General features: G+C 45.9%; 1 non-coding gene across 1 annotated transcript; it reads right to left on the bottom strand.

Moving 5' to 3' along the window:
• Positions 1–15049: 15049 nt before the first annotated feature.
• LOC119937240 lies at positions 15050–15182 on the bottom strand. The gene has a single exon (XR_005453956.1). It is a non-coding gene; the product is annotated as a small nucleolar RNA SNORA7 (small nucleolar RNA).
• Positions 15183–25653: the final 10471 nt, after the last annotated feature.

Genomic DNA, 25653 nt, shown 5'->3' with positions numbered 1-25653 from the left:
GACAACGAGGCACGGTGAGGAGATTAGCGGCAGAGGAGTGGAGGGTGCGGGCTGGGCTGTAGAAGGAGAGAAGAGAGGTGAGATAGGAGGGGGTGAGGTGATGGACAGCCTTGAAGCTGAGGGTGAGGAGTTTCTGCCTGATGCACATATTGATTGGTAGCCACTGGAGATGGCTACCATCTACACTCACCAAGGGAGTGAGTGTAGGTGGTGAATAGAAGGGGACCAAGAAATGAACCTTGAGGTACCCCTACAGTTAGGGGATGGGAGGAGGAGGAGGAGCCCATGAAGGAGGCTGAGAATGAATGGCCAGAGAGATGAGGAGAACCAAGAGAGGACGGAATCAGTGAAGCCAAGGTTGGATAACATATTGAGAAGGGGATGGTCCACAGTATCAAAGGAAGCTGAGAAGTCGAGGAGGATTAGGATGGAGTAGGAGCTCTTGAATTTGGCAAGAATGAGGTCACTAGGGACCTTTGAGATTGTGGTTTCAGTATAGTGAAGGGGGAGGAAGCCAGATTGGAGGGGGTCCAGGAGAGAGTCAAAGGACAGGAATTTGAGGCAGTGAGTGTAGAGAACTTGCTCAAGGAGTTTGGAAAGGAAGGGTAGGGGGGAGATGGGGCAATAACTGGAGGGGGCTGTGGGGTCAAGGGAGGGTTTTTTAAGGACGAGGAGATATGCGCATGTTTGAAGGCAGTGGGGAAGAAGCCATTGGAGAGTGAGTGGTTGAAGATGGTAGTTAAGGAGGGAAGGGGTGAGAGTTTTTATAAGGTGCAAAGGAATGAGGCCCGATGTGCATGTGATGGTGGCACTTGAGAGGAGGGAGGAGCTCTCTTCTGAAGACACTCCTGGGAAGGATGGGAAAGTTGAAAAGGATCCTGAGAGTAGGGGGGCTGGAGGAGGGGGAGGAGTGATTTGGGGGAGTTCAGAACTGATGGTGTTAATTTTCTTAATGAAGTACGTGGCCAGATTGTTGGCGGTGAGGGATGGGGGGAGGGGGGACAGGGCACCTGAGGAGGGTGTTAAATGTCCAGCGGATAAGTGGCAGAGCTGGAATTAGAACACACATCTTCTAACTCCCAAGCCCATGCTCATGCCATTAGGTAATGCTGTGGATGGCATCGGTACGTATGGGTAGAACCAATGCAATTCCTACATCTAAAATATTTCATAGTCCATAGTTTGTCCTCCTATCAAGAGGGCACAGAAAAGGAGAGAAAATTATATTTTCCCCCCTCTAGACAGGAAGCTTGTTGTGGGCAGGGAGTGTGTCTGTTTTACTGTTATATCATACACTCCCAAGCACTTAGTACTGTGCTCTGTACACAGTAAGTGCTCAATAATTGACTGACTGACTGATTTTGCCAGACCAGTGGGCAAAGGGGACGCTGGAAGCTGCATAGTGTAGTGGATAGAGTATGTGCCCGGGAGTTGGAAAATCATGGGTTCTAATCCCGGATCTGCCACTTGTCTGCTGTTTGACCTTGGGCAAGTCACTTCATTTCTTTGTGCCTCAGTTACCTCATCTGTAAAATGAGTAATGAGACTATGAGCCCTACATGGGACGGGGACTGTATTTGGCCTGATTTGCTTGTATCCACCCCAGAGCTTAGTACAATGCTTGGCACATAGTAAGCACTTACCAAATACCATTATTATTATCATTATTGTTATTGTTTAAGACCCAAAGAAATAAAGGCCTTCCTTGCACCTGCTCAGCTGGTCTCTGCTTCCATCAGGGAGTCTCCCAGATTTAACACACACACACACACACACACACACACACACACACACACACACACACACACACACACACATGTTCTCCCCCCCCCCCCGCCTGCCTCCATAGCCCCTCTGACACAGGTCTCAGTTCCAAATATTAGTAGTAAGTAGTAGTAGTCATAATTGTATTTATTGAGCACCCACTTGGTGCTGTGCCTTGTATTAGGTCCTTAGGAAGTATAGAACAGAGAATGACTCATTTTCTGCCCATGGAAGTTTTCCCATTCTCCCTCCTACTTAGATGTCCATGGTGAGCTGGGAGGCCTCTGGTTTCTTCTGCTCAGGGTCCATAATTCTCTCAAAGCAGCCTCGCAGCTTGGCAAATACTCTTAAGTCTTGGCAACTAAATGATTCCTTACCAAATGTTCTCCTTTGGCTGGACTGGACAGCCCCAGTTCTGACTCAGCCAGCCACGCCATCCTGAAACCATTCTTGGAGACTTCATGAACTTTTCAGGGCAGCTAAATTTACCTTGCGTGGCTTCAAATACGTTCATGAGGCCTATGAAAATCAAATCAAGGACTTAATGCTGCTCCCTGAACTTTTCCTGTGTCTGACATGCTACAGAACTCATGTCCACAGCACCATGCCAGGTTATTATTCTGGTGATGATGTAAAGTAGGGATTCATTGTAGGGCTGGTATGATTCAATTTATTCTATGCAGACAGGATGGAGGAGGCAACAAGACATCTGTTTGCAAATGTTTGAATATGCTTCCGCTCCTCTGGGAAGTTTTTCCAACTCGACAAACTTCAAGCATTATCCAGAGTCATCATTCAAGAATTTCTGTACCCTAGGGGCATATACCCAAACAACATGCAAATGTTGGCAAACTGGTTCACGGAATCAGCCAGCCTAAGGGTCGGCACCCATAAGATCTCTCATTTCCTCTCCAATTCTAACCCTTCCACCTGCCCTTCTGTCCCCATCCTTTCCCACTTCAACAAAATAAATGTCCCCTCCCTCCTTCCATCCTTGACTGCCATCTTCAACCTCTCACTTACCAATAGCTCCTTCCCCACCGCTTTCAAGCATGCCTATGCATCCCCTATCCTAAATAAAACCCTCCCTTGACCCCTCCGCACTTTCTAGTTATCACCCCATCTTTCCCCTACCATTGGGAAGCAGCACGACATAGTCGATAGAGCAAGAGCCTGGTAATAATAATAGTAATAATAATAATGGCATTTATTAAGCACTTACTATGTGCAAAGCACTGTTCTAAGCACTGGTAGTCAGAAGGTCATGGCTTCTAATCCCTGCTCCACCACCTGTCTCTTATGTGACCTTGGGGAAGTCATTTCACTTCCCTGTGCCTCAGTTACCTCATCTGCAAAATGGGGAATAAGACTGTGCGCCCTATGCAGGACAGGGCCTGTGTCCAACTCGATTTGCTTGTATCCACCCCAGCATTTAGTACAGTGCCTGGAACTTAATAAGTGCTTAACAAATACAAGAATACCCTCTCCAAACTCCTTGAATGAATTATCTACACCTGCTGCCTCCACTTGCCCTACTTCTTCAACTCTTTCCTTAACCCCATACATCCTGGTTTCCACCTCCTTCATTCCACTGAAGCTGACCTCTCAGAAGGTACCAGTGACCTCCTTCTTGCCAAATCCAATGGCCAATAGCCTATCCTTGTCTTGTCTTATACTATCGCATCATCTCCGACCCATAGAGATACCATGGACTCATCTCAGAACGTTCCACCTCCAACTTCAATCATTCTGGTAGTGTATCCATAAAATGTTCTTGGTAAAAATACAGAAGTGGTTTACCATTGCCTCCTTCTGTGCAGTTAATTTGAGTCTCTGTCCTTGACTCTCTCCCATGCCGCTGCTGCCCAGCATGGGTGAGTTTTGACTTGTAGCAGATTGCCTTCCACTCGCTAGCCACTACCCCAGCTAGGAATGGAATGGGTAGGCCTCTGCTTGACTCTTCCCCTGTGAAGCCAAGACTGGCGCTGAAAACTCGCAGATGCAACCCTGAGAAGGGGTTACCTTATCCTACTCCTCCCCAAATACTACTGTCTCCAACCCTGTGGACCACCCCTTTCTTCTGGAAAAAATATCCAACCTTGGTTTCATTGACGTTGTCCTCTCCTGGTTCTCCTCCTATCTCTCTAGCTGCTGCTGCTTCTTAGGTTCTTTCATGGACTCCTTCTTTGCCTCCCACCCTCTAATTCATGGTTCAGTTCTGGGTCCCCTTCTATTCTCCATCTCCACCTACTCTCTTGAAAAAGTCATTCACTTTCTTGCCTTCAACTACCAACACAACTGAGGAAAGCACCAAGGTAACCATGACCTTTCCTCCCGCCACCCAGGGCTCCTGCTCCCAGCATGCTGTGTGGTTCAGTGGAAAGAGCACGGGCTTTGGAGTCAGAGGTCATGGATTCAAGTCCCGGCTCCACCAATTGTCAGCTGTGTGACTTTGGGCAAGTCACTTAACTGCTCTGTGCCTCAGTTACCTCATCTGTAAAATGGGGATTAAGACTGTGAGCCCCCTGTGGGACAACACGATCACCTTGTAACCTCCCCAGCGCTTAGAACAGTGCTTTGCACATAGTACACTCACTCCCTTGGTGACCTCATTCACTCCCACGGCTTCAACTATCACTTCTACGCTGATGACACCCAGATCTACATCTCTGCCCCTGCTCTCTCCCCCTCCCTCCAGGCTCGCATCTCCTCCTGCCTTCAGGACATCTCCATCTGGATGTCCGCCCGCCACCTAAAGCTCAACATGTCGAAGACTGAGCTCCTTGTCTTCCCTCCCAAACCTTGTCCTCTCCCTGACTTTCCCATCTCTGTTGACGGCACTACCATCCTTCCCGTCTCACAAGCCCGCAACCTTGGTGTCATCCTCGACTCCGCTCTCTCATTCACCCCTCACATCCAAGCCGTCACCAAAACCTGCCGGTCTCAGCTCCGCAACATTGCCAAGATCCGCCCTTTCCTCTCCATCCAAACCGCTACCCTGCTAATTCAAGCTCTCATCCTATCCCGTCTGGACTACTGCACTAGCCTTCTCTCTGATCTCCCATCCTCGTGTCTCTCTCCACTTCAATCCATACTTCATGCTGCTGCCCGGATTATCTTTGTCCAGAAACGCTCTGGACATATCACTCCCCTCCTCAAAAACCTCCAATGGCTACCGATCAATCTGCGCATCAGGCAGAAACTCCTCACCCTGGGCTTCAAGGCTCTCCATCACCTCGCCCCCTCCTACCTCACCTCCCTTCTCTCCTTCTACTGCCCAGCCCGCACCCTCCGCTCCTCCACCACTAATCTCCTCACTGTACCTCGCTCTCGCCTGTCCCGCCATCGACCCCCGGCCCACGTCATCCCCCGGGCCTGGAATGCCCTCCCTCTGCCCATCCGCCAAGCTAGCTCTCTTCCTCCCTTCAAGGCCCTGCTGAGAGCTCACCTCCTCCAGGAGGCCTTCCCAGATTGAGCCCCTTCTTTCCTCTCCCCCTCGTCCCCCTCTCCATCCCCCCGCCTTACCGCCTTCCCCTCCCCACAGCACCTGTATATATGTATATATGGTTGTACATATTTATTACTCTGTTTATTTATTTATTTATTTATTTTACTTGTACATTTCTATCCTACTTATTTTATTTTGTTGGTATGTTTGGTTCTGTTCTCTGTCTCCCCCTTTTAGACTGTGAGCCCACTATCGGGTAGGGACTGTCTCTATGTGATGCCAATTTGTACTTCCCAAGCGCTTAGTACAGTGCTCTGCACATAGTAAGCGCTCAATAAATACGATTGATTGATTGATTGATTGATTGATAAGCGCTTAGTAAATACCAACATTATTATTATTATTATGCTCTGTGCTTGCCAGGCCAGGGGTAAAAGCCGCATTCTCAGAACCTCATCCTGGCTGAGGAAAGTACCATGTAACCTCCATCTTTCTTCACATACTAAATGTCCTCGTTCCGTGGAATGCTCCCGTACACTCTCAGACTCCTTCATCACTGCTGAGTGCTTGGAGCCTACTTTTTCTATCTGCAGGTATTGAGCTTTAATGTTTCATCCCTCCTAATGTGTCTGTTTCTAGTACCTTCTCCCCATTTAAGCTCGTAGATTGTGATCTAATGAAGAACAGATACCATTGTCTAATGTCCACCTATGTATTCTCTCCCACTGCTGAGTAAAGTGCTCTGCATACTATAAACACTTAATAAATATTGTTGATTAGTTAAAAATATGTTATTCATTAAGCACTTACTACATGTCAAAATATTCTCTAAACACTGGGTAGATACAAGATAATCAGATTAGATACAGTCCTTGTCCCAAATGGGGTTCACAATCTATTACTACTTCTCAACATGGATGATTCCCAAATCTACCTCTTCAGCCTTGACGTCTCTTCACCTCTGCAGTCTCACATTTCCTTCTTCCTTCAGAAAATCTCTACCTAGAAGTCCCACTGACACCTCACACTTAACATGTCCAACACAGAACTCCTTATCTTCCCAACCACAACCTGTCCTCTCCGTCACTTTCCCATCACCGTAGACAGCACCACCATCCTTCCTGTCTCACAAGCTCGTAAACTTGGCATTATTCTCGACTCACTTCTCTCATTCAACCCCTGTATTTAATCTATCATGAAATCCTGTTGGCTCTACCTTCACAACACCTCCAGACTATGCTTTTTCCTCTTCATCCAAACTGCTACTATGTTGATCCAATCACTTATCATAGACTGCCTTGATTCCTCCTTGACCTTCCTGCCACCTGTCTCTCTCCGCTCCAGTCCATATTTCACTCAGTTGTTTGGATCAGTTTTCTGAAAAATTTTTACCTCCATCTCTCCCTACTCCTCAAAAATTGTCCATCACTGTCCATCAAACAGAAAGTCCTAACCAATTACTAAAAAGCACTCAATCAGTTCTTTTCCTATTACCATACCATACCACTCTCATATCAATCAATCCATGGTATTTATTGAGCGCTTACTAAGTGCATCCCACTACTGACTCCTTGCTCATATCCTCCCTAGAGCCTGTAACTCCTCCTTCCTTCATATCCTATAGTCCACGACTTTACCCAATCAATCAATCAATAGTGTTTATTGAACACTGACTGTGTGCAGAGCACTGTAGCGCTTAGGAGAGTACAACATAATGGAGTTGGTAGACATGTTCCCTGCCCACAAGCTTATAGTCTAGAGGGGGACAGACATACATATAAATAAATGAATTATAGGTATGCACGTATATATATATGCATATATATACATACCTATAATTCATATATATATATATATATATATTCATCTGTAAAACAGGGGTTAAGATTGCGAGCCTCACATGGGACAACCTGATCACTTTGTACCCCCCCCCCCCAGGGCTTAGAACAGTGCTTTATACATGGTAAGTGCTTAACAGATACCGTTATTATTATTATTTTATGTGTGTGCGTGTGTGTGTGTGTGTGTGTGTGTGTGTGTGTGTGTGTGTGTGTTCGTTCCAGGGGCTGAAGGAGGGGTGAATAAAGGGTGCAAATCCCACCTTTAAAACTCTCCTAAAATCGCATCTCCTCCAAAAGCCCTTTCCTTCCCTTTAATCCTTTCCTCCCACACCTCTGCATCATCAATGAATTGTCTGTGTATCCTTTAAACATTCAGATACATATTTACTCTTGTACATATTTACTATTCTATTTATTTTGTTAATGATGTGCATATAGCTATAATTCTATTGGTTTTGATGATTTTGACACCTGTCTATATGTTTTGTTTTGTTGTGTGTCTCCCCTTCTAGACTGTGAGCCCATTGATGGGTAGGGACCGTCTCTATGTTACCAACTTGTACTTCCCAAGTGCTTAGTACAGTGCTCTGCACACAGTAAACGCTCAATAAATATGATTGAATGAATGAATGAATGATACTCACCCCATAGGGCTTATGTACAAATCCTCATACACTACCACTTCCCTTAGCTGTATTTATTTAATTATCTGTCTCCACCTGTAGCCTGCAAGCACCCTGTGGGTAGGGCTCATGTCTACCAAGGGCTTAGTACAATGCTTGGCACACAGTAAGCACTCGATAAATACCACTGATTGACTGACGAAGAAAGCAGAGGTGATTTAACAGTCTGTACCAAAAATCTATCAGGCTAACACAGAGCTAAATGTTGAAGCAGAATTCTGTTTTCTAGGCAATTTGCTGAGCAATAGTGCAACTGCAGACTTGGAAGCTGGAATGAAACTAAGAACGACAAGAGCATACTTAGGGAGACAGCAGTGGGGCTATCAGACTCCAAACCAACTAAAGACCTACAGAGTCGTAACTACAGCTGTAGCTGTACCTTCATCCCCACCACACCCCCAGCCTCACAGCACTTATGCACATATCTGTAATTTACTTATTTATATTAATGCCTGTCTCCCCCCCTCTAGACTGTAAGCTCCTTGTGGGCAGAGAATGTGTCTCTCATATGGTTATATTGTACTCTCCCAAGCACCTAGTACAGTGCTCTGCACACAGTAAGCACTCAATAAATATGATCGATTGACTGAATTACTGTATGTGAGACAAACTCCTCTTTGACTGTGAGATCCGGACTCTCTCCACAAGCCAAATTCTACTCCTTGACCTATTCCACTGCTGATATTTATGGGCTATGCTCAACATCAAATCGCAAGTTAGAATTACAAAGTCCCAGAACAAGTTTCAGCCTCCTAGCCCTGAAACTCTGCTCACCTCAACACAGCTGCGATGGATGGAACATGTGAGGAGAATGGACGACAGCGGGCTACCCAAACAGCTGCTATGAGGTGATCTGAAATTGGGAAACTGACAGCAAAGAGGGCAGAGGAAGTGTTTTAAGATGAAAACTGGGAGTCGGTTGCTGAGGGCTGACTAGCTTTGTATGCCGTTGTCAAGAAAGGAGCTGCTCTTTTTGCATAGAAATATTGTAAGGATTATGAAACAAGGAGGCAGAAGTGAATGCAGGGCAAACAGCAAACATTTAGTGTGACAAGGGACAGTCTTTTTGCATGCCCAATCTGGTAAGGTCTAGACATCCCTCATTTAGTCTTTTCAGCCACATACACACACAGACATGGAGAGAGAGTGGAAAAAGCACAGGTAATAATAATAACAATAATAATAATAATAATAATGGTATTAATTAAGCGCTTACTATGCACCAAGCACTGTTCTACATTCTGGGGTAGATACAAGGTAATCAGGTTGGCCCACATGGGGCTCACAGTGTGGGGCACACAGCAGTGTGGCTCAGTGGAAAGAGCACAGGCTTTGGAGTCAGAAGTCATGGGTTCAAATCCTGGCTCTGCCAATTGTCAACTGTGTGACTTTGGGCAAGTTACTTCTTTGGACCTCAGTTACCTCATCTGTAAAATGAGGATTAAAACTGTAAGCCCCCCTTGGGACAACATGATCACCTTGTAACATCCCCAGTGCTTAGAACAGTGCTTTGCACATAGTAAATGCTTAATAAATGCCATTATTATTATTACTGTTAATCCCCATTTTATAGATGAGGTAACTGAAGCATGGAGAAGTGAAATGATTTGCCCAAGGTCACACAGCAGACAAGTGGCAGAGTTGGGATTAAAACCTACGTCTTCTGACTCCCAAGTCTATACTCTTTCCAGTAAACCACAATGGAAATCAGAGGACTCGGGTTCTAATCCCAACTCTGCTGTGTGGCCTTGGGCAAGTTAATTCACTTCTCTCTACCTCAGTTTCCTCATCTATAAAATGGCCATTCAGAAGTCCTCTAGACTGTATGCTTGTCAGCTAGACTGTAAGCTCGTTGTGGGCTGAGAACATTTGCCAATTCTGTTGTATTACACTCTCCCAGATGCTTAGTATAGTGTTCTGCACATAGTAAGTGCTCAATAAATACCACTGAATTAATGAAAAGCCTGAAAGACAAAAGGCCACTCTGTGCAAAGGAATTGATGAGGTTTTAATTGATCGATCAGTGGAATTTATTGAGTGCTCACTGTGTGCAGAGCACTGTATTTCACACTTGGGAGAGGACAATACAACAGAAAAGATGGACAGGTCCTGGCCAACAAGGAGTTTACCATCTATTGGTACTTTGGAATTTATCTATTTGCTTTTACTGCCCTACCAGAATTTCTGGTCGTGACAGCTCCAGAACTTTCTCTGAAGGAAGAAGATTCCACTCCAACCAACACTGAGTTAAATGAATTTTTAAAATATCAGTTTTGCCAACATCCCCAGGAACGGACATGGTTTAAATATGATGATGATGGTATTCTTTAAGCGCTTACTATGTGCCAACACTGTTCTAAGCACTGGGGTAGATACAAGGTAATCAGGTTGTCCCAAGTGTGGCTCACAGTCTTAATCCCCACTTTACAGATATGGCAACTGAGGCCCAGAGAAGTGAAGTGACTTGCCCAAAGTCACACAGCTGATAATTGGTGGAGCTGGGATTAGAACCCACATTCTCTGACCCCCAAGCCCATGTTCTTTCCATAATGCCATGCTGCTCCTCCATATGGTCTTTGCTAGGAGAAGGGCCTGGATTAGGTGATAAAAATAGTTATCATTACAGGTCTTATTAAGCACTTACTATGTGCCAAGCACTGTACTGAGCTCTGGGGTAGATAAAAGATAATCAGGTTGGACATATTTCCTGTCCCACCCAAGGCTCCCAGTCTAAGATTTAATCCCCATTTTGCAGAAGAGGTTACTGAGGCACAGAGTAGTTATGTGACTTACCTAAGGTCACACAGCAGACAAGTGGCAGAATACGGATTAGATCACAAGTTCTCTGACTCATTCATTCAATCATATTGATTGAGTGCTTACTGTGTGCAGAGCACTGTACTGAGAACTTGGGAAGTACAATTCAGCAACAGAGACAATCCCTGCCCACAATGGTCTCACAGTCTAGAATAGGGGAGACAGACATCAAAAAAAGTAAACAGGCATCAGTAGCATCATTATAAATAAATGAAATTATAGATACGTACACATCATTAATAAAAAAATAGAATTAAAATTATGAATATGTACATGTATACACAAGTGCTGCGAGTCAGGAAGAGGGTAGAACAAAGGTAGTGAGTTGGGCGATGTGGTTGGAGGGGATGAGGAAAAGGGGGGCTTAGTCTGGGAAGGCCTCCTGGAGGAGGTGACTCCCAGACTCACGCTCTTTCTGCTAGGCCAAGCTGCTTCTCGTAAATAGTAATGATAGTGTTGATGATATTCATTAAACACTATGCACCAAGCGCTGTGCTCAAGTAATCTCTGTCCCTCACAGAACAGGTTTTTGTTATCCATAGCAATTTCCTGGGAAATGGTTTGTGGTTGGTTGTCTTTCATTTATTTATTTAAAAGTAGCCCACAGGTGAAAGAAGCAATCAAAGATGAACACAAAGACCAAAATGCTATTCCCCATTCAGAAGTCTAGAATTAGGTAGCAGTTAACACAGTGAAAACCATAGGGTTAAGAAGCCAGAATCCTGTCTGGTTCTTTCATTTGCTTAAGCAATCAATCGGTCAGTCATATTTATTGAGCGCTTACTGTGTGCAGAGCTCTGAACTAGATGCTTGTCGTCCAAGAGTGATGACAAGTCTATAGAGCTGGTAGACACAATCCCTGCCCACAACAAGCTTACAGGCTAGACAAGGAGGAGGACAATAAAATAAATTATAGATAGAGGAAATGGTAGGGTATAAGTGCTGTATAGCAGTTTGGATGGAGAGGAGAGGGCAGACTGTGGTGATGTTCATCCATTCAATCATATTTATTGAGTGCTTACTGTGTGCAGAGCACTGGACTAAGCACTTGTGAAGTACAAGTTGGCAACATATAGAGACGGCCCCTACCCAACAGTGGGCTCACAGTCTAGAAGACGAAGTTATGAAGGTAAAGCGACAGGATTTGGTGACAAACAAAATATGTGTGTTGAATGAGAGAGATGAGTCAAGGATAATGCCAAGGTTATGAACTTGGGTTATAAAATAATAATAATAATAATAATAATAATTGTGGTAGTTAAGTGCTTACTATGTGCCAGGCACTCTACTAAATGTGGTGGGGTTGGGGGTGGGGGGAATACAAGTAAAGCAGGCTAGAAACAGTCCTTGTCCCACATCGGACTCATAGTCTTAATCCTCATTTTATAGATGAAAGAACAGAGGCACAGAGGAGGCACAGGGTCATACAGCAGACAAGTGGCAAGCCAGGATTAGAACCCATGACCTCCTGACTCCCAGTCCTGTGCTCTATCCATTAGGCCATGCTGCTTCTCTAGGTGCTTGTGGCAGCCTGAATACTTCTGGAGGCTAATCAGTGTGTCTGAGAATTAAAGTCTGTAGTAACCTATGAGCTTCCATAGATCAGGTCTAGACAAACAACAAGTAACAGAAGGAGGAGAAGAAGTGTTTCCTAGTGGTTAGACCCCGAGCCTGGGAGTCAGAATGACCTGACTTCTAATCTCAGCTCCACCACTTGTCTGCTGTGTAATCTTGGGCCAGTCACTTCACTTCTCTGGGCCTCCATTACCTCATCTGCAAAACAGGGATTAAGACTGTGAGCCTCGGATGGGACATGGATTGGATCCAACCTGATTAGCTTGTATCTACCCCAGTGCTTTGAACAGTGCCTGGCATGTAGTATGCACCTAACAAATACCATAGGAAAAACCATCAGTGTCAGATGTGGTCTGAGTCATTTCCACCAGGTGATGACTGGAAGTTACAGCACACCCTATCCTGGATAACCCTCTGGCCCGCAGGGCTGGCCACCTGGTTTGCTATGATTCCTTCATTATGCTCTGAACCTGGAGTCTTCTGGAAACCCAAGAGTCACCCATCAAAACTCTCAGAAGCTTTGTTGAGGATATTAGTGGATCTGCCATTTATCACCATATTATTATGGTATTTGTTAAATGCTTACTCTGTGCCAGGCACTGTACTAAGCACTGGGGTAGATAAAAAGCAAATCGGGTTGGGTTGGACACAGTCCCTGTCCCACGTGGGGCTCACAGTCTCAACCCCCATTTTACAGTTGAGGTGACTGAGGCAGAGAGAAGTGAAAGGAATTGTCCAAGGTCACACAGCAAACAAGTGGCTGAGCCAGGATTAGAACCCATGGCCTTCTAACTCTCAGGCCTGTGATCTGTCCACTACATAATATTGCCTCTCTAGTCTCAATCCCTCAAAGTAACCAGCCTGCTTCTACTCTGATCAGGGTCTACTGCTCCCATATCAGTCTTCCCAGTGTGTCATCCCCTTTCACCTCACCCAAATCAGGCCGGCCTTTCTGCTTCTTCATAACTACCCTCCTCAAGTTCCCAGTGAACACAAGCTGGGAGTGGTGTTTGCAGAACTTCTTAGCGTCCCAGGGTCAGCACATATCAGCACTTAAACTTATCCCCGATGGGGTAAATTGCGCGATAAGCAAGCCAGGAAGTTCAAAAAACTAGTAGCACCCACACGTCACTACACAATCGGCCAGAACAAACAGAGGCTCGTTTTTGGCTTGAAGAATGAGCCTGAGATCAAATGGGACCTTGCAAAGGAGTCTTTAAATCATGCCAAAATAAGAAAAAAAAAACATAATTTGTGGGGGAAAAACAGCAAGGTCCTCGTGGTCAGGGAATGTGTCTACCAATGCTGTACTCTCTGAAGAGCTTAGTGCAGTGCTTTGTACACAGTAAGTGCTTAATAAATAATAATAATGGTATTTGTTAAGCGCTTACTATGTGCAAAGCACTGTTCTAAGCACTGGGGGGATGATATAAGGTGATCAGGTTGTCCCATGTGGGGCTCACAGTCTTAATCCCCACTTTACAGATGAGGGAACTGAGGCCCAGAGAAGTTAAGTGACTTGCCCAAAGTCACTCAGCTGACAATTAGTGGAGTCAGGATTTGAACCCATGACCTCTGATTCCAAAGCCCGTTCTCTTTCCACTGAGCCATGCTGCTTCTCTATATACTCAAATATTCTCAAATACTATTAACTGATTGAAAAGGGAAAATGGATCATCTTGGCCCCAGTGAGTACTAATAATTATAATAATTATAATAATAATGATGGCATTTGTTAAGCTCTTACTATATGCCAAGCACTGTTCTAAGTGCTGGGGTAGATAGAAGGTAGTCAGGATGTCCCATGTGAAGCTCACAGTCTTAATCCCCATTTTACAGATCATCATCATCAATCGTATTTATTGAGCGCTTACTATGTGCAGAGCACTGTACTAAGCGCTTGGGAAGTACAGATTGGCAACATATAGAGGCAGTCCCTACACAACAGTGGGCTCACAGTCTAAAAGGGGGAGACAGAGAACAAAACCAAACATACTAACAAAATAAAATAAATAGAATAGGTATGTACAAGTAAAATAAATAAATAGAGTAATAAATATATACAAACATATACATATATACAGGTGCTGTGGGGAAGGGTAGTTATTTGAAATAAGCATTTCCACAGCTGTGCTAAAATGTGAAATGCACAGATGAGGGAACTGAGGCACAGAGAAGGAAAGTGACACTTCCAGGTGGCTTGACAAGTGGTGGAGCTGGATTAGAACCCACAGCCACTGATTCCCAAGCCTGTGCTCTTTCCACTAAGCCACACTGCTTCTCTGATAATAATAATAATAATAATAATTATGGTATTTGTAAGCACTTACTCTGTGCCAGGCACTGTGCTGAGGACTGGGGTAGATACAAATAAATCAGATTGGACACAATTCATGTCCCAATTGTGGCTCACATTCTCAATCCCCATTTTACAGATGAGGTACCTGAGGCCCAGAGAAGTGAAGTGACTTGCCCAAGGCCACACAGAGGACAAATGGTGGAGCCAGGATTAAAACCTACAAACTTCTGACTCCCAAGCCCATTTTCCATCCACTACACCATGCTGCTTCCCTATACATTTTGACTTTCAAATGAGTACCTGACAGTCCTCAGTCCTAATAGAGAGACTTTTCCATCGATCAGTCAATCAATGAGTTATGCTTACTTTGTGCAGAGCAGGGTACTGAGCCCTTGGGAGAGTCTTGTCTTATGCCGTCATTTCCAACCCATAGCGACACCACGGACATATCTCTCCCAGAACGCCCTGCTCCCCATCTGCAATCGTTCTGGTAGCCGATCCATAGAGTTTTCTTGATAAAAATCTGGATGTGGCTTACCATTGCCCCCTTCCTCTCAGTAAACTCGACTCTCCACCCTCGACTCCCTCCTATGCCACTGCTGCCCAACTCGGGTGAGTTTTGACTTGTAGCAGATTGCCTTCCACTAGCTAGCCAAAGGCTAGGAATGGAATGGGTAGGCCTCTGCTTGACTCTCCCTCCTGTAGCCGAGACTGGTAGAGTATTGGGAACTCTCCAGGTGCGACCCTAAGAGGGGCTCGGTAGAGTACATAGAGTAAATAAACACAGTAGACACAAGTCCTGCCCTCAAGGACCTTGAAATCTAGTGGAGGAGACAGACAAAATAAAGTAGAGGTGGAGAAAGCAAGTATAAAGATATGTACATAAGTGTTCCCCTCGCAGGGTCAGATCTAGGGAGTTCCCAGTACTCTATCAGTCTCAACTACAGGAGGGAGAGTCAGGCAGAGGTATATCCATTCAATTCCTAGCTTGGGCAGTGGCTAGCGAGTGGAAGGCAATCTGCCACAGTCAATCAATCAATCAATTGTATTTATTGAGAGCTTACTGTGTGCAGAGCACTGTACTAAGCACTTGGGAAGTACAAGTTGGCAACATATAGAGACGGTCCCTACCCAGCAGTGGGCTCACAGTCTAGAAGGGGGAGACAGAGAACAAAACAAAACATAGTAACAAAATAAAATAAATAGAATAAATATGTACAAGTAAAATAAATAGAGTAATAAATACATGCAAACATATATACATATATGCAGATGCTGTGGGGAAGGGAAGGAGGTAAAGCAGGGGGGATGGAGAGGGGAAGGAGGGGGAGAGGAAGGAGGGGGCTCAGTCTGGGATGGCCTCCTGGATGAGGTGAGCTCTCAGTAGGGCCTTGAAGGGAGGAAAAGAGCTAGCTTGGAGGATGTGAGGAGGGAGGGCATTCCAGGCCAGGGGGATGACATGGGCTGGGGGTCGACGGCAGAACAGGCAAGAACGAGGCACGGTGAGGAAATTAGCAGCAGAGGAGTGGAGGGTATGGGCTGGGCTGGAGAAGGAGAGAAGGGAAGAGAGGTAGGAGGGGGCGAGGTGATGGAGAGCCTTGAAGTCGAGGTTGAGGAGTTTCTGCCTGATGCGTAGGTTGATTGGTAGCCAGTGGAGGTTTTCGAGGAGGGGAGTAACATGCCTAGTGCATTTCTGGAGAAAGACAATCCGGACAGCAGCATGAAGTATAGATTGAAGTGGGGAGAGACAAGAGGATGGGAGATCGGAGAGGAGGCTGATACAGTAGTCCAGACGGGATAGGATGAGAGCTTGAACGAGCAGGGTAGTGGTTTGGATGGACAGGAAATGGTGGATCTTGGCAATGTTGCAGAGCTGAGACCGTCAGGTTTTGGTGACAGCTTGGATGTGAGGGGTGAACGAGAGAGCGGAGATGAGGATGGCACCAAGGTTGTGGGCTTGTGAGACGGGAAGGATGGTAGTGCCATCAACAGAGATGGGAAAGTCAGGGAGAGGGCAGGGTTTGGGAGGGAAGACAAGGAGTTCAGTCTTGGACATGTTGAGTTTTAGGTGGCGGGCAGACATCCAGATGGAGATGTCCTGGAGGCAGGAGGAGATGCGAGCCTGGAGGGAGGGGGAGAGAGCAGGGGCAGAGATGTAGATTTGGGTGTCATCAGCATAGAGATGATAGTTGAAGCCATGGGAGCGAATGAGGTCACCAAGGGAGTGAGTGTAGATCAAGAACAGAAGGGGACCAAGAACTGAACCTTAAGGAAACCCCACAGTAAGGGGATGGGAGGGGGAGAAGGAGCCTGCAAAAGAGACTGAGAATGAACGACCAGAGAGATAAGGGGAGAATCAGGAGAGGAGAGTCAGTGAAGCCAAGGTTGGATAGCGTGTTGAGGAGAAGGGGGTGGTCCACAGTGTTGAAGACAGCTGAGAGGTCAAGGAGGATTAGAATAGAGTATGAGCCATTGGATTTGGCAAGCAGGAGGTCATTGGTGATCTTTGAGAGGGCAGTTTCCGTGGAATGTAGGGGACAGAAGCCAGATTGAAGGGGGTCGAGGAGAGAGTTGGCATTGAGGAATTCGAGGCAGCGCGTGTAGACAACTCATTCAAGGAGTTTGGAAAGGAATGGTAGGAGGGAGATGGGGCAATAACTAGAAGGTGAGGTGGGGTCAAGAGAGGGTTTTTTTAGAATGGGAGAGACATGGGCATGTTTGAAGGCAGAGGGAAGGAATCAGTGAAGAGTGAGCGGTTGAAGATGGAAGTTAAGGAGGGGAGAAGGGACGGAGCAAGAGATTTCATGAGATGAGAGGGAATGGGGTCAGAAGAACAGGTGGCCGGAGTAGCACTTGAGAGGAGGGAGGAGAGCTCCTCTGAGGATACTGCTGGGAAGGATGGGAAAGTAGCGGAAAGCACTGAGGGCCGGGGGGTGGAGAAGGAGGGGGAGTGACTTCAGGGAGGTCCGACCGGATGGATTTAATTTTATTAATGAAGTGGGAGGCCAGATCGTTGCGGGTGAGGGAAGGAGGAGGGGGATGAACTGGGGGCCTGAGAAGGGAGTTGAATGTATGGAAGAGCTGACGGGGATGATGGGCATGGGTGTCAATAAGGGAGGAGAAATAGTTTTGTCTGGCAGAGGAGAGGGCTGAGTTAAGGCAGGAAAGGATAAACTTGAAGTGAACGAGGTTGGCATGGTGTTTAGACTTTCGCCAGCTGCGTTCAGCAGTTCGAGCATAAGAGCGAAGGAGGCGGACAGTGGCAGTGATCCAGGGCTGTGGGTTAGTGGTACAAGAACGGCGAAGCGAAAGGGGAGCGAGTGAGTCTAGCTGAGTAGAAAGGGTAGAGTTGAGAGCAGTAATCTGATCATCAAGATTGGGTAGAGAGGAGAGGGAGGCGAGGTGGGGTGTGAGGCACTCAGATGGCTGGGGTCAAGAGAGCGGAGATCTCTGTGAGGGAGTAATATGGATTTATAGGGGAAAGGAGTGTGAGTGAAGAGGCAGGTGAGAAGATTATGATCAGAGAGAGGGATTTCAGAGTTGGTGAGGGTGGACACAGTACAGCGGTAGGAGATGATGAGGTCGAGGGTATGACCAAGTTGGTGAGTGGGTGAGGTGGGGTGGAGCAAGAGGTTGGCAGCATCAAGGAGAGATAGAAGGCGGGCGGCAGAGGAGTCACCAGGGATATCCATGTGGATGTTCAAGTCTCCGAGTATCAGAGTGGGCATGGAAAAGGAGAGAAGGAAGGTGAGGAAGGGGTCAAAATCGTTAAAGAAGTTGGAGGTGGGGCCGGGGGGGTGGTAGAGGACGGCTACAAGAATCTGGAGGAGGTGGTAGAGGCGAATAATGTGGGCTTCAAAGGAAGGGAAGGAAAGGGAAGGGGAGGAGGGATAGTGTGAAAGCAACAATGCGGGGCGAGAAGGAAACCAACACCTCCTCCTTTTTCGGTGAGTCTGGGGGAGTGGGAGAAGAAGAGGCCTCCACTGGAGAGAGCAGCAGAAGAGACCGTGTCGTCTGCAGACAGCCATGTTTCAGTTAGGGCGAGGAAGAGTAGAGAGCTGGAAAGGAATAGGTCCAGGATGAAAGGGATCTTACTTATAACGGAGCAGGGGTTCCAGAGGCCACACTTGGCAGTAGCTGTCAAGGGAGGGAAGGGAGGGGGAAGGGTGCGAGTTGTGGGGAGGGTTTGGTTTGGGATGAGTTGGCGGGGGCCTAGGCGGGGAGAGTGGGAAGTCAAAACTCCCCCGTGCTGGGCAGCAGTGGCATGGGAGAGAGTCAAGGGGGGATGCTCAAGTTTACTGTGCAGAAGGAGGCAATGGTAAACCACTTCCAGATTTTTACCAAGAAAACTCTATGGATACACTTCCAAAACAATTGCAGGTGGAGGTGGGGTGTTCTGGGAGAGATGTGAAAGGGCACGGGCTTGGGAGTCGGAGGTCATGGGTTCTAATCTGAGCTCCGCCACTTGTCAGCTGTGTGACTTTGGGCAAGTAACTTCACTTCTCTGTGCCTCAGTTACCTGATGACTTGACACCTGTCCATATGTTTTGTTTTGTTGTCTGTCTCCCCCTTCTAGACTGTGAGCCCGTTGTTGGGTAGGGACCGTCTCTATATGTTGCCAACTTGTACTTCTCAAGCGCTTAGTACAGTGCTCTGCACACAGTAAGTGCTCAATAAATACGACTGAATGAATGAATATAAAATGGGGATTAAGACTGTGAGCCCCACGTGGGACAACCTAATCACCTTGTATCCTCCCCAGCGTTTAGAACAGTGCTTTGCACATAGTAAGCGCTTAACAAATGCCATCATTATTATTATCATTATGTGCCCATGGTGTTGCTATGGGTTGGAGTTGACTTGACAGCATAAGACAATACTACTGTTATTACCAAAACTATTTCTGCTACTACTATTGTTACTACTGCTGCTACTACTACAATTGCTGCTATTACTACTGCTATTACTGCTCCTCCTCCTCCTCCTCCTCCTCCTCCTCCTACTACTACTACTACTGCTACCACAACTACTACTGTTATTCCTACTACTACTTCTGGAATGAGTTTTTGGCTAAATCCACAAATGTAGGTCAGGTTTTTAAGGTGCTATCGATTGACTCTATGCCAGCTCCAGAAGATGGAGCACGGAGCAATAGTCAGGCTGTGGAGAATAAGTGGAACATCAGGTAGTTAGGCATTCCGCACTGTTGTTACCAGAAAGGTCTCGTGGGGAAGGTAGGATAATAATAATAATGTTGGTATTTGTTAAGCGCTTACTATGTGCCAAGCACTGTTGGGGTAGATACAAGGTAATCAGGTTGTCCCACATGGGGCTCACAGTCTTCATCCCCATTTTACAGATGAGAGAACTGAGTCCCAGAGAAGTGAAGAGACTTGCCCAAGGTCACACAGCTGACAAGTGGCGGAGCTGGGATTAGAACCCATGACCTCTGGCTCCCCAGCCCGTGCTCTTTCCCATGAGACACGCTGCTATTCCATCTCTATCTCTAGTTCCACTAGAAGTTAAGCTCATTTGGGCAGGGAACATGTCTACCAAGTGTATCATATTGTACTCTCCCAAGTACTTAAAAGCAAGGTAATGAAAACCAGACATTGTTCTCATAATTTTGTCCCTTTAAATAGCTTCTGGTGAAAATTGACTTTGCGATTTGGAAGCCCCTGACAGGTGGGCACAGATTTGCCAACACTTTTGGAGGGAGTGCAGTTATTTCAGTTCACTGCAGCCTGGAGGCCTTGTTAAGTGATTCAAAATTCAAAGGGGAACAAAACCAGCAGGAAGAATAATTTCCCATTTATTCAAATGAACAGGTCATAAATTCTTCAAAGTGTAAATGCTTCGATGCATCTTCATCTTTGCTAGCAGCGTGGCTTAGTGGCAAGAGCATGGGCTTGGGAGTCAGAGGACATGGGTTCTAATCCCAGCTCCACCGCTTAACTATTCTGTGCCTCAGTTTCCTCATCTGTAAAATGGGGATTAAAAATGTGAGCCCCACATGGGACAACCTCATTACCTTGTATCTACCCCAGCACTTAGAACAATGCTTAGCTCATATTAAGCGCTTAACAAATACCATAATTATTATTATTAGTTTGCACAAAACTGATTTTCCTTTATTAACCTACCAAAGCTAAATGAAGCTAAGCCACCAAACTTCCTCCCTCCAGGCTAGGCCAGAATAGAAGAGAAATCTACTCCCTGGGCCTCCCTCTCCTTTCTTTCTCTGTCCATCTTTTACTCCACCTCCCTTCCTACATGAGATTCTCTCCCCCTCTATATCCAAAGACAACTACTTTCCCCACATTCAAAGTCTTACAAAAACAATGTCTCCTCCAACAACCCTTCTCTGCCAATCTCTTTTCTCTCCACCCTATTTCCCTCTTTCCTGCCTCACCTATGCACTCAAGTCCTCACCTCCTAAGGACTTAGGTACTCACCCCTCTCTTCTCCCTGACAGCACTTGTAACTCCTCATTATTATTATTATTATTGTCATTTTAGAGTCAATCTCCCCCCACTAGATGGTAAGCTCATTGAGGGCAGGCATTTTATTTTAACCCGGTACTTGTTAAGCACTTACTATGTACCAAGCATTGTACTAAGCACTGGGGCAGATATGATATAAGCAGGTTGGACACTGTCCCTGTCCCACATGGGATTCACATTCTAAGTCGGAGAGAGAACATGTATTGAAACCCCATTTTATAAATGTGGTAACTGAGGCACAGATCACTTAAGTGACTTGCCCAAGGTCATATAGCAGATTAATGAAGGGGCTGGGATTAGAACTCAAGTCCTCTGACTTCCAGGCTTGTGGTCATTCAACTAGGCCATGCTGTTTCCCGCTGCTTCCCTACACCCCGCTGCATCTTGTCTACTGAATCGACATGCTTGCACAGAATAAACATTCAATAAATACTATTGATCAGTTGATCAGATGATTGCCAACCTTAGCAATACAGAATCCAGGCCAAAGGTTTCCATGGTAGGGACATGCTCCTCTTCCTCTAGACTGTAAGCTCGTTGTGGGCAGGGAATGTGTCTTTTATATTGTTCTACTGCACTACCCCAGTTGCTTTTAATTTTGTCCCTTTAAATAGACTCCGGCGAAAATTAACATTGCAATTTGGAAGCCCCTGACAGGTGGGCACAGATTTGCGAACACTTTTGGAAGGGGTGCAGTTAGTTCAATTCACTAAGTGGTATAGTGGTCTGCACACAGTAAGAGCTCAATAAATATGACTGACTGAATGAATAAACTGTCATAGTGCTTCTCTCCCTGTCCACAAGGAGCTTATAGTCTAAAGAAATCTTTGCCCTTCCCCTTTCTCCTCCACCATTTCAGAGCCAGCGTCAATAAAATCCAAACCTTACTCAGTTGTCTTCCTTATCTATCCAATCTCCCAAGAATGAGGAAGATAACCAGTGGAAAAAATGGGAGGCTGTCCAACGTGAAAACGGTTTACAAAAATCGTGAGGCTGCCAAATTCTATTCAACCACAGAAACTGCACTGGCCACATTCCCATTTCCAAACATCATCCATTCCCCCTCCTATCCAAACTCAGATCTTTCAACCGGGATCACTCCCTTCTCGCTCAGCTGTTCCAGGACTTTAAACATCCCAACAATCAAGAAGCACTTCCTGATGTCCCAACATAATTCTCTCTGGTGATGATTTCAGCCTCTGTTCTCCTTTCCTGGTACTTTCCCTCCCCCAGGCTGGAAAGAGCTTTCCGTGTTATTCCTCAGTTCCAGAAGAATCTTAGAAGAGTCCCGCTCTCTTAACCCTCTTTCAGCTCCTCTTTAAAAAAGAAAAAAACAAATCAAAACAAACGTGTTTGCTAAGTACTTACCATGTGCCAGGCACTGCATTATGCACCGGGGTAGACACAAGCTAATCAGGTTGGACAAAGTCCACATCCCACATTCTAAGTAGGAGAGAGAACAGATAATTGAATCCCCACTTTACAGATGAGGAAACTGAGGCACAGAGAAGTTAATTGGTTTGCCCAAGGTCACACAGCAGACAAGTGGCGGAATCGGGATTAGAACCCAGGTCCTCTGACTCCTAAGCCTTGTCTTTCAACTAGTCCACTCTGCTTCTCTTCCTTTCCCCGTCCACTTGGGGTTTCTCTACTTCTGAGGGGATGGCGGGAGAGAAGAGGGAGAAATACAACTTCGAGGTACCTTCTTCTCAGCTGCCTGATGATTCCTCCCCCAACCTCTCGCCCCTGCTAGCGGGGACACTGAACGTGGAGGGGGATGGGGTAGGAAGTGGCACACTCAGACAGGGTGGGGTCAACAAGGAGAGTCACCAGTTCTCTTCCAAGTCAGCAAGGGAAGGCTCTTCTCAGGGAGCTATTTGAAATCTCTTCCATCAAAGGGACTTAACGTGGCTACCGTGCGAGTCTGCCAAGGGCCATCTGAGAGACATGAGGAAATGCATCATTTGGGTGATTCCATGCAGCAAAAATGAAATTTGCAAACAGCCTGCGGAGTTGTGCAAGCACAATCCTGAGACTGAAAATTCAATATGGGCACGATGGAGGATTGTGTTTATATGGATATGCAGCTGTTTACAATTGGCTAATTACAGGCCATAAAATCAAACCTAGATGTAGCCAGACACACAGCATCTATCGTTCCATGTTCTGAGTAACAGCCACCTAAGGGCATTCATCCATCCTTATTTGAAGCTGAACATTCCAAGAAAACCAGGTCTAACCCCTTGCCATGTAAAAATATACCTGATAAAAATTCCAGCCAATGCTCCCTGCTCCACGATTATCCTCCATGGTGTTCCGCCAGGAGTAAGGAGGTGAAGCTGCCCCTATCATTTATTGATTCATTCATTCAATCATATTTATTGAGCACTTACTGTGTGCAAATCACTGTACTAAGTGCCACCCTACAGTCTGGAGATCCGTGCTCTCCCCCAGCAAATACAGAAGACCAAATTGCTCTACTCCTCTAGACTGTAAGCTCGTTGTGGGCAAGGAATGTTTATGGCTGGGAGTCAGAAGGACATGGGTTCTAAACCTCACTCTGCCATATGTCTGTTTTGTGACTCTGGACAAGTCACTTCACTTCTCTGAACCTCTGTTACCACATCTGTAAAATGGGGATTAAGAGCGTGAGCCCCACGTGGGACAGGGACTGTTCCCAACCTGATTAAACTGTATCTACTCCAGCGCTTAGAACAGTACTTGGCACATGGTAAGCACTTAACAAGTACCATAAATATTATTAATACTATCATTGTTATATTGTATTGTCCCAAAAGCATAGTACAGTACTATGCACACAGTAAGTGCTGAATAAATATCATTGACTGATTTCCAAGTAGAACTCAGAATGGAAGCCCTGGGCTCTGTCTTTGGTAAATGATGGAAAGGGATCATTTTCTCCACCCCTCATTGCCAACATAAAATATTCTCTTCAGTAGTAGCATGGACTAATGGATAGAGCACAGACAGGCCTGGAAGTCAGAGGGACCTGGGTTTTAATCCTGCTCTGCCACTTTTCTGCTGTGTGACTTTGAGCAAGTCACTTCACTTCTCTGTGCCTCAGTTACCTCAGCTGAAAAATGGGGATTAAAACTATGAGCCCTATGTGGACAAGGACTGTGTCCAACCCAGTGCTGTTTCCATCCCAGCACTTAGACTAGTGCCTGGCACACAGTAAGTACTTAACAAATGCCACAATTATTCGTAGTAGTAGTAGTAGTATTCTCCCACTCCTTCCTGCATTGCCCTGTCTTGCTCCCTTTGTTCTTTCCTCCTAACAGCCCCATAACACTTATGTACATATCTGTAATTTATTTGTATTGAGATCTGTCTCCCCCGCTCTAAACTGTAAGCTCATTGTGGGCAGGAAATGTTTACAGTTGTATTGTACTCTCCCAAGTGCTTAGTACAGTGCTCTGCCCACAGAAAGCACTTGATAAATACAATTGAATGAATGAATAGTATTTATTAAGGGCTCACTGTGGGCAGGACATTGAACTAAGCTCTGGGAAAGAATATACAGGTGGGAATTAGACCCAATCCCTGTCCCTCAGGGGGTTCACAGTCTAAGAGCATTAACCGATAGAAGGGACTGGGGACAAACAAAATACAAACACACAAAATAAAGGCAAAATCCATAGGGGGCTGTGGCTAGAGGAGGAGAATTTCAGGCCTGATCCTTCCTGCCCAAACCTTTCCAACTGTTACTGAGAATATTTGAGAATCGAGATATCATCTCCACTCATCATGGAATAAATCTGACATCACGCTGGAAGTGATTCAGCGTGTAGCCTGATTACCCAGAAATTCTGATATTCTGCAGGAGGGCAAAGGATTAGCTGTTGTATCCTACCTTCTCCTGAGGAATCACAAAGCCCAGTGTCCAGGAGCATTTTTTTTTCCTCTCTAGGCAGCAAAGACATCCCTCCCCCTCTTAAACCCAGGCTTCTGCAGTTTAAGGCATTTTGATACTTACCCCAGCCCCTCAGTACTTATGTATAAATATTATGTATGTATAGAGTATAAACATTCTTATACTCTACTATTTCCTCTCTCCCTAATCTGTTTTAATATCTGTCTCCTCCAGAGACTGCAATTTCCTTGTGGGCAGGGATTGCATCTACCAACTCTGTTGCATTGCATTTAATATTTATACATACTTACGTATGTATATAGTATAAATATTCTTATACTCTACTGTTTCCTCTCTCCCTAATCCTCCAGAGACTGCAATTTCCTCGTGGGCAGGGATTGCATCTACCAACTCTGTTGCATTGTGCTTTCCCAAGTGCTTAGTACAGTCCTGTGCACATAGTAAGCAATTAATGAATACCTTTAATGAAATGATTGAAGGAAACTCTCCCAGTCCCCTGCTGGGGAGAGATCATGTGGGTTTATCCTTGTCTTGAAAATAAACTCTCCCCAGGTTGGCCAGGGGTGAAGAATGCTAACACGAAAGAATGCAGAATCTGGTGGTAAGATGTTGTGAGTTGGTAAATTTGGAGGAATTCATGTGTATGCTGATTTAAACTCAGCCCCCGGTTCCTCCCTCTCCTCCTTCCCTCACCCACAACGATCTGGCCTCCTACTTCATTAATAAAATTAAATCCATCGGGTCTGAGCTCCCCAAAGTCATTCTCCTGCACTTCTCCAACCCCCTGGCTCTCAACGCTCTCCACTACTCTCCCATCCTTCCCACCAG

This window comes from Tachyglossus aculeatus, chromosome 1 (genome assembly GCF_015852505.1).
Source record: "Tachyglossus aculeatus isolate mTacAcu1 chromosome 1, mTacAcu1.pri, whole genome shotgun sequence".
NCBI lineage: Eukaryota > Metazoa > Chordata > Mammalia > Monotremata > Tachyglossidae > Tachyglossus > Tachyglossus aculeatus.
Note: the sequence above shows the minus strand (reverse complement) of the source record. Positions and strands in the feature narration are given on the sequence as shown.